We start from the raw sequence: 10,104 nt of genomic DNA on the forward strand, positions 1-10,104 counted from the left end.
TGTCTTTTGACTTTACTGGGCACCTGAAAATAATCATGTGAATTTGAATGAACTTGTTGATATCTTGAATACAACTATTTTGTAACGCATACCTGGTTTCAGTTTGTATTTTTCACACACATTGAGCTCCATAGTCGTTCCTAGTTATTCTGAATATCACTCATTTAATTACAGCTAATACACTTGCTACACGCATGTCGGCAACACTGACGGATTGCTTCCCAGCGATGTCTCTGTTCACTTCGGATATTCAGATGGTGGAACCTCTGGAGCGCTGACTCCATCGGATAGTTTTTACCAAAAGCTGACGTTTCATGGCACGAAATGCGCTCTCCCGTATGCCCTTTTGACTCTGGACTCGCTAATATCGAAGGAACGGAGCAGCCCCGCCCCCCTGAGGAGTGACGCGTCCAGAGCCCATGTGAAAAAATCTTCTTCAAGACTGTTAATATTGTTACTGCTATTACTCTCTGGTATCGTTAACATTAACCCTGGTCCTGAGTGTTTCTCTGCTTCCTTGCATCATTTGCCAACTCCGAATGAGTTTAGCTGTAGGCAAGGATTGGGTTTTCTGCATGTTAATACTAGAAGCCTAGTGCCCAAATTAGATGTTTTCAAGACCTGGTTTTTAGTTGCTAAGCCTGATGTTGTTGTAGTTTCTGAAACCTGGTTAAAACCGTCTGTCACTGACACTGTTATTCACATTGATGGATATAATGTATTCAGAGCGGATCGTAAGAGCAGAGCTGGTGGTGTTGCAATATACACTGCTGAAAAACTACAGTGCTCAGTCCTTCACTCAATTTCAAATCCAAGGCAATTTGAGTTGCTAGCAGTCCAACTAACTATAGTAAATGCTCCTCTCACTGTAATTGGCTGTTATAGGCTTCCATCGGCCATCATGGATGCAACTACTAGCCTTACTGAATTGTTGTCTACGTTTTCTTCTGAAATCATATTATTGGGTGATTTAAATTGGGACTGGTTGAGTGATAAATCTTCACAGTTTAAGCAGGTTTGTGATTCTTTGAACTTAACTCAGCTTATCGATAGTCCTACTAGAATAAACCCTGCCAAACCCAATAACGATACCCCTATTGATGTAATTCTAACAAATGCAGCTCATAAGTGTGTGTCTGTTGGTGTTTTTCCTAATGATATCAGTGACCATTGCACTATTGCTTGCGTTAGGAGCACTAAGTTGCCCAAAGCCAAGGGCGTAATTGTGCTCAGGCGCTGATTCAAACACTTCTCTGAGCAGGCTTCCCTACACAATCTGGCAGAGGTTAAATGGCACTTCATAGCGTTAATTCTATCTGTCGATGTTGTCGTCCAATTTTTTTATTGATCACTTTTTATCGATTATTAATAGACATGCCCCTCTTAGAAAATACAGAGTTAAGAATAGGAACACTCCATGGTTTACTAGAGAACTATCTGATCTAATTCATGGTCGAAATAAGCAATGGTCCTTAGCTAGAAAGTCTAACACTAGTGATGACTGGCTTCTTTTTCGTGTCCTCAGAAATAAATGTTCAGCCCTTATTAAAAAAGCTAAAGCTGATTACTATCTGAGCTTAACCACTGATTCTTTTAATGTCCATTCTAAATTCTGGAAAACAATTAAATCACTTCAGAACAAGAAGGTTTCTATTTTCCAACAAAAACTGAAGGTCAGTGATTATTTTATTTCAGATTCAGATGGTATGTCTAATGCTTTTAATGCTCACTTCAACAAGGCTGGTCACATTTTTGATGAGCAAAGTCATGACTCTAAATGGTCGTACTCACAGCCCTAGTCAAGAGATGAACTCACCTGTTTTTGATTTAGCTTATTTCTCGGTCTCTGAAGTCTGACAGGGTTTGCACTCAATTGATCCTAAAAAGTCTGCCGGGCCTGACGGCCTCGACCCGTTCTTTTAAAATATTGCAGCTCAGATTAAAGCACAACCAGTAACTGATATTTGGAATCTCTCCCTGTCCACTCACACACTGCCAGCTGTGTGGAAGCAAGCTCTGGTATCGCCCCTCTTGAAAGCTGGTGATCCCACGGAGTTGAATAACTATCGTCCTATCTCAAATCTTTCTGTGTTATCAAAGATTCTTGAGTCCCTATAGTTTCTACTCAGCCAAAACATTTTTTTAAACACCTCCTGTAACATCCTTAACCCTATGCAATCTGGATTCAGATCAAAGCACAGTACTGTGACTGCCAGTCTGAAAGTCTTAGATGATATTAAGGCTGCTTTGGATACAAAATCTGTTTGTGTTGCATTGTTTATTGACTTAGCCAAAGCATTTGACACTGTAGATCACCACATTATGTCTAATGTTATGTTGGTGTCCCGTTTCGATCATAATGCCATTTGCTGTTTTCAGAGTTATCTAACCGACCGTACTCAATGCGTCAGGTTGGGTAGTACTGTCTCTGACTGTCACCTTGGAGAAGGGAGTTCCACAGGGCTCTATTTTGGGGCCCTTGCTCTTTTTATTATATTTAAACAATATTTGTAATCAGATGCAGATTTCTACCTATGATATGTATGCCGATGACACTATTGTATACTCATGTACTCCTTCTCTGGATATGGCCGTTTCCAATTTAAAATCAGATTTTTATCACTTCTTGATTCCAAACTGCTATTGAACAGTAAGAAAACCAAAGCAATGTTTTTTGCTCCCAAGTCAGTATCCTCTTGTCTCTCCATTGACATCCTTCATGGCGTCTCTGTTGAGTTTGTCGATACCTACAAATATCTTGGCTGTTAGTTGGACAGTAATATGAACTTTAAACACCATATTGAAGTTCTAACAAATAAATTGAAATTCACTCTTGGCTTCCTTTTCAGACTTAAATGTTGTTTTTCAATTTTCATCCCGTAAAAGGTTGGTCTCTGGCTTATATCATTTATAGATTTGCCTGTCCCACTGTTTTGGCCAAACTTGACCCACTCAACCATGCTGCACTGCGTTATATATCAAATGCACCTATAGGACTCATCATTGCAAACTGTATAGCCTAACTGGATGGTCCTCACTTACTATGCGTAGGAAGCACCATTGTTTTTTATTAATGTATAAAGCCATTTTAGGTAAGCTTCCACTGTACATATGCGCCAGATTTGCCCCAGTTTGTGACTCTTACAACCTCAGATCCAGTGCCTGGATACGGTTCCAGGTACCTGCTGTGCGGACTGAGGCTGGAAAAAGGAGTCTTTTTCATTATGGTCCTTGGTCTTGGAATGACCTTCAATCAAGCCTAAAACTGAGGGCACTTGTCTCAATAGCATGTTTTAAATTGAAGTTGTCTGAAGTCCTTACCACTAGCTGGTCTTGCAGTAATAAGTAGTGTACCTTTCTTACTGTCTTAGTGTGTACAATGTAGTGACTGCTTTTTCGTCTTTTGTTTTCTTAGTTATGTTCTCTGTATTTTATATGTTTGTGTAAATGTGTTATGTGTAACGTTGCTGCCTTCTTGGCCAGCTCAGCATTGAAAAAGAGATTTTATCTCAAAGCTTTTATCTGGTTAAATCAAAGTATCAAAGTCAGGCCAATATGTCTAAATATAAAATCTAGTCACATCCAACAGCACAAAGTCATATGACAGCAGGTAACTTCAAAGTAGTGAAGGGAGCTTATTGCCCTTTGAACTTGAGTTTCAAATGACTTTCCCAACTGTAGTATATGATATAGGCTTTGTACATTACCCATTAAACAGTAGAGGGCTCAGAGCCAGAAAGCCATCCATCCATCCATCTTCTCCCGCTTATCCGTGGTCGGGTCGCGGAGGTAGCAGTTCCAGCAGAGAGCCCCAAACTTTCTTTACCCTGGCCACATCAACCAGCTCTGACTGGGGGATCCCAAGGCGCTCCCAGGCCAGAGAAGAGATATAATCCCTCCATCTGGTTCTAGGTCTACCCCTTGGTCTCTTCCCAGCTGGACGTGCCTGGAACACCTCCCTAGGGAGGCGCCCAGGTGGCATCCTAACTAGGTGCCCGAACCACCTCAACTGGCTCCTTTCGATGCGAAGGAGGAGCGGTTCAACTCCGAGTCCCTCCCGGATGACCGAACTTCTCACCTTATCCCTAAGGGAGACACCAGCCACCCTGCGGAGAAAACCCATCTCGGCCGCTTGTACCCGCGATCTCGTTCTTTCGGTCCTGACCCATCCTTCATGACCATAGGTGAGGGTAGGAACGAAAATGGCGCGGTAGACAGAGAGCTTTGCCTTCTGGCTCAGCTCCCTTTTCGTCACAACGGTGTGGTAAAGAGACTGCAGTACCGCTCCCGCTGCTCCGATTCTCCGACCCATCTCACGCTCCATTGTTCCCTCACTCGAGAACAAGACCCCGAGATACTTGAACTCCTTCACTTGGGGTAAGGACTCATTCCCTACTTGGAGTGGACAGTCCATCGGTTTCCTGCTGAGAACCATGGCCTCAGATTTGGAGGTGCTGATCCTCATCCCAGCCGCTTCACACTCGGTTGCGAACCGATCCAGTGAGTGCTGAAGGTCGCAGACCGATGAAGCCATCAGAACCACATCATCTGCAAAAAGCAGTGGTGCAATCCTTAGTCCACCGAACTGCAGACCCCCTCCCCCACGACTATGCCTCGAAATCCGATCCATGTATATTACAAACAGGATTGGTGACAAAGCGCAGCCTTGGCGGAGGCCAACCCTCACCTGAAATGGGTCCGACTTACTGCCAAGGACCCGGACACAGCTCTCGATTTGGGAGTACAGAGATTGGATGGCCCTGAGTAGAGACCCCCTCACCCCATACTCCCGCAGCACCTCCCACAGTGACTCCCTGGGAACCCGGTCATACGCCTTCTCCAAGTCTACAAAACACATGTAGACTGGATGAGCGTACTCCCAGGCCCCCTCCAGGATCCTTGCGAGAGTAAAAAGCTGATCCGTCGTTCCACGACCAGGACGGAATCCGCATTGTTCCTCCTCAATCTGAGGTTCGACAATCGGCCTGACCCTCCTTTCAAGTACCTTAGAGTAAACTTTCCCGGGGAGGCTGAGTAATGTGATGCCTCTGTAATTGGCACACACCCTCTGATCCCCCTTTTTGAAAAGGTGAACCACCACCCCGGTCTGCCACTCCTTCGGTACTGTTTCCGACTTCCACGCAACGTTGATGAGACGTGTCAACCATGACAGTCCCTCAACACCCAGAGCCTTCAGCATTTCTGGGCGGATCTCATCCACCCCCGGGGCTTTGCCACTGTGAAGTTGTTTGACGACCTCAGTGACCTCCCCCCGGGAGATTGGTGTCGATCCCCCGTCATACTCCAGCTCTGCCTCTAACATAGAGGGCGGAGTTGTCAGGTTCAGGAGTTCCTCAAAGTGCTCCTTCCAACGCCCTAACACTCCATCAGTTGAGGTCAACAACGTCCCATCCTTACTGTACACAGCTTGGATGGTTCCCTGCTTCCCCCTCCTGAGGTGTCGGACAGTTTTCCAGAACAACTTTGGTGCCGCCCGAAAGTCTTTTTCCATGTCTTCTCCGAACTTCTCCCACACCCGCTGCTTTGCCTCGCCCACGGCTGAGGCTGCTGCCCTTCAGGCCTGTCGGTACCTTGCAACTGCCTCGGGAGTCCCCCGGGATAACAAATCCCTGAAGGCCTCCTTCTTCAGTTGGACGGCTTCCCTGACCACCGGTGTCCACCAGGAGGTTCGAGGGTTACCGCCCCTTGAGGCACCTAGGACCTTGAGACCACAGCTCCCCGCCGCGGCTTCGGCAATAGAGGCTTTGAACACCGACCACTCTGGTTCAATGTCCCCAACCTCCACAGGAATGCCCGAAAAGTTCCGCCGGAGGTGTGAGTTGAAGGCCTCCTGAACTTGGGCCTCCTCCAGACGTTCCCAGTTCACCCGAACTACACGTTTGGGCTTACCAGGTCTATCCAGAGGCTTCCCCCGCCACTCGACCCAACTCACCACCAGATGGTGATCAGTTGACAACTCCGCCCCTCTCTTTACCCGAGTGTCCAAAACATACGGCCTCAGGTCCGATGATACGATAACAGGGTGCTCTGGTACCACGTACACTTATGAGTTGTATATTTTTGTTTTTTTGGTTTCATGGTTCTGCCACGAGCTCACAAGACAGTTTTGGGTAAGACATGGGGATAAAGAAAGCCAGAAAGCCATCAGACACAAATTAGATCTATATTATCAAAATAAAGCACTTAATGAAATCCACTGTTCTAATACTAAAAGCCAATTGGCCAAACTATTATTGAATGGACAAAACAGAAAGCATGGAAAGGTCTACTTCAAAAGTATTAGCTCTCTTGTATACAAATATTTTAAATGTCATAGGTGACCTTTTGGCTTCAAACTCTTTTTTCTCTTTTCTGTCCAAGGGACATCCAGGCTAATGATCGCTGATTGTATCACTGTAAAGAAAACTTAAAGAAGGTACACTCAATCCTGAATACCAAGCATCAATAATAAGATAGTACTTTATTGATCCCAATTTGGGATTTGTTTGTGTTGCAGCAGCATAAACAGACATGGCCTTGTACAATACAAATTAAAAGACAAGAATTTGACACAGGGAGCTGCTGCAACAGGCAGCTGCATGCAGAGCGCCAACGCAATGTTCAATATTCAAGGTATATGAACGGTTTGGGCGCATGCCAACACAGGATATCAACCGCAAACCCTAACTCCCATTGAAACGGCAGGTGAATTTGCAACTGCAAATGAATTTAATAGGCCAAAGGGTACAAACAAGCCCCCATAAAGAGTGCTGAAGCACATTTAGTCATTTTTCATATTTAGTTGAGGCCAAATGGTGGTACCACACTTCCAATCTAGTCTGTGAAGTCATTGGGACAAATACATTTTCCCATTGATTTATATTGTTAAAGAGACGTCTGTAAATTAGCATATCATTTTTTTTAGATAAATATACTACCCAGTTTATGTATACTAACTTGTATAACCCGTATTTTAATTGGCAGGGTCTGGAAATGCACTAAAAGACGAATTCAGAGTTTTTTTCCCTCTCCATTCAATTGACTGTACAAAGACCCAGCATATTGGAGGCGGGGCTTGAGGAAAGCTCATGTTCGCATGCATGCCCAAGGCCCGAGATGATCCGTGTTCTTTTTTTACTCTACAGTCGCTCCATTTCGGAGGCACTGAGGCACTCTTAGCGTCAGCCCCAACGCTGTATGCAGTTCTCTTTATACATCCATGGGTACAAACCATGAGACGCAAAGCTGTAACAACAAAGAAATCAAGCATTCTCAAGCATGAAACAAATTATAACAGGAAGAAGTCGAGGAATCTGGAGCACAGATCGGGAGCCCCTGAGGGCTGGGGGGCATCAGGGGGCGGTGTAGGCGGTTGATGGTGAAGAACAGTGTTCTGGGGTTGCTTTGCTGGGCACCGATGAGACGGGAGAAGTAGTGAGCCTTGGCGTGGGAGAGAGCTTCCTTATAAGTTTTGACATGGCCACGAAAGGCCAGGAGGTGGACCGTGAGGCCAGTTTTTTGGAGAGCCTCTCCAGCTGGCGACCAGAGGCCTTCAAGCGGCGGAGGATACCGCTATTTTATTGTCATTTTCGGACACCTTCAAATACTGCCAGACTGGTGAAGCCATTTGGCGAGCTTGTTTTGCCGCGCATAGAGATGTCATGTATTTTACGTCGACATCGGCATTTTTAGAGAGCATCAGCTCGGCGGCCGATTGATCGGAGCATCCCTAATGCTGATGTTTAGGAGGTTATGCTTATGCTGATGTTTACCAAGTTAACCATTTCAATGTTTTGTGTTAGCACGCTAACATCTGCCAATACGCATTAAGCCTATAGAACAGCTGAGGCTGACGGAAATGTAATTAGTTATGCAGTCATTTAATAATAAACCAAAAATATTGGACAAATTGCTATTTAAAAAAGTAAAGTTTGGCAAAAGTATTTTGATTTCACGACAAACCGCAAATGTCAACACTACATCGGCACATATATTCATAGAACTTTTAGTTTCTCATAGATGGGTTTGTCCATGTATCATTCACTCTTCTTCTAGAGGGAACTGACATGAATAAACAAATGGAAAAGTTCATGATATCGTATTCCAGTCCAGAAAACCCAGTGCGTACCTCATCAGTAGAATATGAGGGGCCGTACAGGCCGTAATTCATACTGGTCCTCTCACGCACATACATTCTCCTTTTACATACATATATTTTCACTCTTACATACATACATTCTCCTTTTACATACATATATTTTCACTCTTACATACATACATTCTCCTTTTACATACATATATTTTCACTCTTACATACATACATTCTCCTTTTACATACATATATTTTATAATATATGCATGTCTGAAGACAATATATGTATGCAAGAGAAGAATGTATGTATGTATGAAGACAATATATGTATGCAAGAGACGAATGTATGTATGTGAGAGAGAAAGTATAGTGGAAATGGAAGGAGTATGGTTGAAACGGAAGGCAGGTCATTATCGCGCTGTGATTGGCTCAGAAGGTCGAGCGGGGCGGGCTCATGTTCAGAACTTCTGATTCAAATCAACATGATGGAGGGAGAGTGTTAGGGTTAGATGACTCCGCGCAGAGCCGGCCCGACCCATTAAGCGACATAAGCGGCCGCCTAGGGCCCCGCAGCCACTAAGGGGCCCCCTAGCAAAAAATATATATATATATGTTTTGTTTTTTTTATTTAAAAGGAAAAAAATCTCAGTACACCGTCGCCGTGATAAGTATGTTTAATTAATTGTGTTAATATGCCTAGATTGCCTACTCTCAAAGGCATGTATTATATTATTGAGTCAATAATATAATACATTAACCGTGCTTTAACTGAACCTCATCATGACACAAGAGAGGAGGACAGGATTGTAATTTCCCGTGTTCAGTAAATGCAACAGAGGCAAGACACCAGACCAACCAGAGAGTTGAATGGAAATAAACATCTGTCTTATTGTCTGACAGGTACCTATCCTGTGAGCTGTGACAATGTTTAAAATAAACAGTCAGTCAGACTCAGTTTTTGAAGATGGACATAAGAAAACATTTTCTTAAAAAATACGACAATTCTCAAGTGGTGGCTCACACAACAACCCCAGAGCCACCACTTAAGCCAGGTAAACAAGGTATGTAAATGTCAGTAAACTACTAAATTATGTGAACATGTAAGCAAAGCATAAATTACAGCTACGTTGATGTTACTTTGAATCGCGGGGTAAGCTAAACCGTTAGCAAGTAGCTATAGCTAGCCAGATATATTAAATAAACACTTTGTCATACAATCTAAATGTAATATTTGTTAGCGTTACCTGGTAATTTCAAAGAAAAAGCTCTCTGGGAAATGTTGACTTACTGTTCGACATGAAGCTAGAAGCTACCTTACAGTACACAGTTGATCCGGAGTCCTGTCAGTTAAAGTGTTTCATAGTTAGCTTAGCTAAGCATCAACCTAGCACTGAAATATATGGATGTTATGTGACAGTATTTCTGAGAAAAAGTCAGCTGAAATGGTGGCATAGTTGCCACTGCTTTACGTGTCAACAGCATGTTTGAATGTATTTGCAGCAGTAAATGTGGCTGTTTGGCCACTGACGTTGCCATAACAACACCTGAATTTAAATGTGCAACCTCTTTTTGTGACAGATTTTTGCAAGAAATTATAATTCTTCTGAATGATATTCCTATTGACAGCTAGTTTCTATGTGAACATTATGAGATGGACAGCCAGAGAGAATAAATGAAAAACAGTTATGAAATACTATATGACAAAACAAGAATACAGTTTAAGTGATTTGTAAAATATCCATACAGAAAAATCTGTTTAGAGTTCTGTTTCATATGGGTGTCCATAAATCTCTTAATTTTGCTCTCAAAGTGCACCAGATTGATGCTTTTAACTGCAATATTTAAAAAAAAAAAATCTTCCCGGGGGAGCATGCCCCCGGACCCCCCTAGAGGAGGTGAGGACCCCCCTAGAGTAGGTTAGGTCCACGGTGTTTACATGCTTATTTATACAATGTGTGCTTATGCTAACATCATAACACAAAAGTTGGTTCCGTGTTGTGTGTAGTGAGAAC

The sequence above is a fragment of the Notothenia rossii genome (genome assembly GCF_949606895.1).
Source record: "Notothenia rossii genome assembly, chromosome: 5".
NCBI classification, from domain to species: Eukaryota; Metazoa; Chordata; class Actinopteri; order Perciformes; family Nototheniidae; genus Notothenia; species Notothenia rossii.